The 5,764-nt window shown below is 39.6% G+C and overlaps 1 long non-coding RNA gene across 2 annotated transcripts in view; it reads left to right on the top strand.

The window, feature by feature from the left end:
• Positions 1-5,764, top strand: part of LOC105002413 — a 28,278-nt gene that overhangs the window by 3,613 nt on the left and 18,901 nt on the right. Inside the window, exon 3 of one of the 2 annotated variants that reach the window (XR_826957.1) lies at positions 1,130-1,273. The exons of the other annotated variant lie outside the window; for it this stretch is intronic. This is a non-coding gene — a long non-coding RNA (uncharacterized LOC105002413). Of the gene's footprint in view, positions 1-1,129; positions 1,274-5,764 lie in introns of those variants that run through there. 2 annotated transcript variants of the gene reach the window in all.

The following is a 5,764-nucleotide window of genomic DNA, read 5'->3' on the forward strand; positions in this document are numbered from 1 at the left end:
ACAGGAGTTGACTCATTGGAAAAGACTCTGATGCTGGGAGGGATTGGGGGCAGGAGGAGAAGGGGACGACAGAGGATGAGATGGCTGGATGGCATCACTGACTCGATGGACATGAGTCTGAGTGAACTCCAGGAGTTGGTGATGGACAGGGAGGCCTGGCGTGCTGTGGTTCATGGGGTCGCAAAGAGTCGGACACGACTGAGCGACTGATCTGATCTGATCTGATCTGATAGAGATGCATAAGAAAGCCTCCCCAGTCTAACGAAGCAGACAGGTACAGGGTCAAATGTCTTCGCAGGTTAAGGAGGGAAATGATGGTGTTCTCTCTGAGGGATCATATTACCCTCCCTCTCAGCTTTGAACACAGCTCGCCCTTCACCCAACACTAATTCAGCACTTATTTACTGAATCCCTACCATGTATTCCCCTCTCCAGCCTGTGGCCTTTTAAACTGAATTGATGCATGCTCTTTCTTCTTCCCTGCTTAACTTCATCCAGCCTACAGAGAAAATTAAAAGCAAGGATCCCACTTATGCCCGTAACTGAGAAAATGCAACGTATCTTTAGTGGAAAGTTTACAAATAACCACCAGATGGGGCTGCTATGCAATGAAAATATCATTTTATGGGGCACTTGGAGAGGATGCAAAAAATCTTCCAACATCCAGAAGTGGATATTTAAATCTTTCCTCACTAAAAACGAAGGCAAAAATATTTTATGGATGTATATGCTTCTAAACTTTTTATAAAATCAAAATACTGCTTATAATAAACATAGAAAATATTCCTTTTTAAAAAACAAGTGATTCCTTTTTAGGAAAAAAATACATGCTTATTATATTAGCTATTTTCTTATTGAAGATTTTGCTAACACGAAGGTTGCTTGCTTGGCTTTCCCCCTGGCCCTTCTATCTTCATTCCTCTGTCTCTTTCAGTGAAAAGCCATAAAATGAAATGGAAATTCTTTGATTTGTTGTTGTTGTTGTTGTTACAGAATTCTATGTGCTCTGTATATAAAACTAAAAGTAAATGAATGACATTTGACATTTTCTATCTTCATGCCCTTGTTTCCTGGTCTCTTCTATCTCAATCTAAATGAAATCACGTTGACTTCACTACTTTTCCTTCAGGTTTACAGTTTGAAGATCTAGGCAATTTTTGATTAATAATGATAACATAAGTTCGCCACTGTCTCAGAAAATCCAAAAGAGACAAAAGAAGGGAGAGCTCTGAGTATGCCTTTGCCATCCCAGAGACCACCCCGTTTAATGGGGCGAGGTGACCACAGGGGGCGGCCAACCGGATCATAGCAGGGAGTCTCCGGACAGAAGCAGGGAAAACCGCAGAGAGGAGGCTTCCCTGCTCTTTCTACAGCACAATGAATGCAGTCTGTGTCGCACTAACTCAAAACCTGCAGTGTCCTGGTGAGAAATGGAAAACCTAAAATTAGATCTGCAGAAAGGACTTTGACCTTGATGTGAAAGTCAGTCCAGTGCTATGACAAGAAAGACCTGATCCATGAAGATTATGTTCTTAAAAGCCATATTTCATCTGCATACAGACTCTCAGGAAAACCACACTCAGAAAATGTACATCTTGGCAATCCTTCAACTGTAAAATCATTATATTTGGCTCTGGTTATTTTGAACATTAGATGTCTGTGTGTTTCTTTTCAAAATTTCTCCTATAAAATGTTAGCGGGTATACACTGGATTCATAGTGACTTTTAAGCATCTCTGCTGTTATTGTATGTATCCAGTACTTAATGATTTTTGGAAAGAATTCAAGGACAAAGCAGGAAAATGCTGCATTCAAATAATACAGAATGTATATGCTTTAGAATTAACTACAATAAATTAATACCTTCTTTCGAAGAAATCTATCCTGAGTACCTAAAGAATATACATTTTTAAAAGAGTACTGTCCTATAATTTCTTGCATATATTAGACTTATAATATTTGAAATTTTCAGTATCAAAGAACTTCAGGGGACCTTTATATGTGTTCCATATATATATCAAGGATAACTTAAACTGTGATTTTTTAAAAAGCTATTAAACAGGGGGAAAAAAACACTTATGTACTTAGGTAACATTCTAAGGAACAGCTGCCACCAATTAAACAACACATACTTTTTAAAGACTCTCGGGGTTTCAATGTGCCTTCAGTGGACTGAAAAATCTGGAAAAATGGACCTCATTAGCTACTACAAATTTATTGAAAGGATATTTGAAATGGTGTTTAATACCTGCAAAGACAGGAATAATCAGTGGTTTAAAGTTTCACCATAAAGATTGGTAAATAACACTGATTACAGGTCTTATTCAAACAGAGAATAATGAATATGTGATGAAAGGAGAATAGTGATCCAAATTGCTCTTAATCTTGGAATTGTGCCTATTGACTGGCCTAGAAATAATGGAACTAATCCTGTGGTAAGAAAGCCAAATGCTTGAGAAAGTCATTAACTTTGGGGAAAGAGGATACCCACTACATCATTGTACTAGTACAGTATTTTATTGAGTAGAACTTTCAAACAACTGTGTGTTTAGCTGAAATTCCAGTGTTAACCCAAGTCAAATAACATTCCTATCCACTTCTCCAGAATTTGTAAAAGCTATTTAGGTCCTATTTATAATTCATCAAACATTGACTGAACACCTACTGTATGCGTGGCACACAACAGAATCAAACAAGTAATTTAACATTTCAAAAGATAACTACTAATCTCACATTGGCTTATTTCTATTAAGCTGAAGAAGTAATGATCTTCTCAAAACAGTAAATTTACACTTTAATACTGGCTTTCCTGAAACACTTTGGCAAAGTTTCATAAACAGACATATGTACGTACAATCATCCTCTCTTATCCGAGGTTCTGCCTCCTATAGTTTGTTACTCAGAGTCAACTGCAGCCTGAAAATAATGAGGAAAATTCCAGAAATAAATAATTAGCAAGTTCTAAGTTGCAGGCCATTCTGAGTAGCATAATGAAATCTCGCGATGTCCTGCCCGTGACTTGAGTCTTTCCTTTGCCTGCATATCAGCTGTTGGTGTGGTGGTTTGTAGAGCTTGGGTTCAGGTAACCCTTACTGTGCTTAATAATGACACCAAAGTGGATGTCTAGAGATTGTGGCGATTAAGTTATGCCAAAGGGAAGCTATAAAGTGCTTCCTTGAAGTGAAAAGGTGAAAGTACTCAACTTGAGGAAAGGGAAACTATCCAATGCCGAGGCCTATGGTAAGACAGAATCCTCTCTCTTTGAAATTGTGAAGAAGGAAAAAGAAACTTCGGCTGGTTTTGTTTTTCTGTACCTCAAACTGCAAAATTTATCACCACAGTGCCTGGTAAGTGCTCAGTTAATTTGGAAAAGGCATTAAGTTTGTACAAGATATTTTGAGAGAGAGACCACATTCAGTTTTTATTCATTTCAGCTTTTATTACAGTATTTTTGTTATAATTGTTCTATTTTATTATTGTTGTTATTAATCTCTCACTGTGTCTAATTTACAAAGTGAACTTTATCATAGATATGCATGTATGTGGGAAAAAAACATAGTATATTGATATAAACGTTTCCAGGCATTCACTGAGAAACGCTTTCCCTGCAAATAAGGGGGACTACTGCAAAAGCAGGAAATCATGTGAGATATAGTCTTTTGTTTCTTTGTTTTTTATTGGGGTAGATAAAGTCTTTTTTTAAAAATCCAAGTTTCTCATCTTTAGGAAAAATCATAAAATCATAATTTCTCATCTTTAGGAAAAGTCTCCAAAGATTTTCAATTTGAAATATTCTTTTGTTTTTGTTGTTGTTCAGTTGCTAAGTCACGTCTGACTCTCTGCGACCCCTTGGACTGCAGCACGCCGATATTCTTACTTCCCATTAACTTTTCTTGAGGATCCATGTATCCAATACAGGTTAAATTTACTTTGTCTTCAGTCCAATTTTTGAGACCTTAAATGTATTCTTAGATCTTGGTCTTGACAATTTATCATTGTTTTTCTTAATTTAAACAGTAATACATGAGCGTCTGATTCACAGAAAGGGATATATAAGGAAAAGTTCTGCTGCTGCTGCTTCTAAGTCACTTCAGTCGTGTCCGACTCTGTGCGACCCCATAGACGGCAGTCCACCAGGCTCCCCCGTCCCTGGGATTCTCCAGGCAAGAACACTGGAGTGGGTTGCCATTTCCTTCTCCAATTCATGAAAGTGAAAAGAGAAAGTGAAGTCGCTCATTCGTGTTCGACTCTTAGCGACCCCATGGACTGCAGCCCACCAGGCTCCTCCGTCCTTGGGACTTAATCTTAGCAAATGTGTTGACCAAGGGATTAATCTGTGTTAAGGTTTGCCAGGCGGGGGCGGCAGAGAGCACTTGCAAAGAACAGTTAGCTGAGACCCTTAGGGCCTGGTGGTTGCCAGGGAACCCTCAGGACATTGAAGAGCTGGGCAAGATCAATCTGTTATGGGGAAATCAGCTGAATGGAGAGGCTGCTAACTGGAAGCACCTGCCAGGAGAAACAAGGAAAAAGAACAAGAAGGGGCTGAATGAAAAGAGGAAAGAGCTTGGGCTTTGAAGTCACAAAAACCTGACTTCTGTCACGTCAGGCAAAGGGCTTCATATCATGGTTGGTGTTTTCTGTGTATAAATGAATATAATGATCTGTATCACTGCTTCGCAGAATTGATACAAGGTGATCAGAGTGTGTGTGTCAAGTGCTTATCACGTTGCCTACCAGTGTACAGAAAAGGTTTAACAGATGTGTGATATTATTTAGGACTGCTGAGGCCAGAGAAGCTGGCAATGTTGAGCCGAGTGCCAGCCTCAGAGAAAGAAATGAATGGGCACCTCGAAGTTAGGGAGGAGACGAAAGCAGGGCAAAAGGGGCCAGAAGAGTGAGGACTCCTCTTACTATATCTGAGTTGAGCTGATGTCTTATTTGGACATTTAAATCTTTCCTCTAAGAATGTCTACCTACCAGTACCCGGTCTTAAAGGTACCTTTTGAGGCTGTTCATTGGTAGTATCGTCTCTGGTTATTTTTTATTATGTGTTATTATAATGTGTTATTATTTTTATAGTGTTATATTTTATTAACACCCTGTGTGTGTGTGTTAAGCTGCTTCAGTTGTGTCCAGCACTTTGCAACCCACTAGGCTCCTCTGTCCGAGGGATTCTCCAAATGAGAATACTGCAGTGGGTTGACATGCCTTCCTCCAGGGGATCTTCCTGACCCAGAGATCCAACTAGAGTCTCTTAACATCTCCTGCATTGAAGGCGGATTCTTTACCATTAGCACCACCTCAGTTCAGTGCAGTTCAATTCAGTTGCTTAGTCGTGTCCGACTCTTTGCAACCCCATGGACTGCAGCACGCCAGGCATCCCTGTCCATCACCAACTTCCAGAGCTTATTCAAACGTATCCATCAGGTCAGTGGTGCCAGCATCAAGGTCTTTTCCAATGAGTCAGTTCTTCGCATCAGGTGGCCAAAGTATTGGAGTTTCAGCTTCAGCATGAGTCCTTCCAATGAATATTCAGGACTGATTTCCTTTAGGATGGACTGGTTTCCTTTAGGATGGACTGGTTAGATCTCCTTGCAGTCCAAGGGACTCTCAAGAGTCTTCTCCAACACCACAGTTCAAAAGCATCAATTCTTTGGCACTCAGCTTTCATTATAGTCCAATTCTCACATCCATACATGACTACTGGAAAAACCATAGCTTTGACTAGACGGACCTTTGTTGGCAAAGTAATGTCTCTGCTTTTT

This window comes from Bison bison, unplaced genomic scaffold, assembly GCF_000754665.1.
Source record: "Bison bison bison isolate TAMUID 2011002044 unplaced genomic scaffold, Bison_UMD1.0 scf7180017864452, whole genome shotgun sequence".
Taxonomy (NCBI): Eukaryota; Metazoa; Chordata; class Mammalia; order Artiodactyla; family Bovidae; genus Bison; species Bison bison.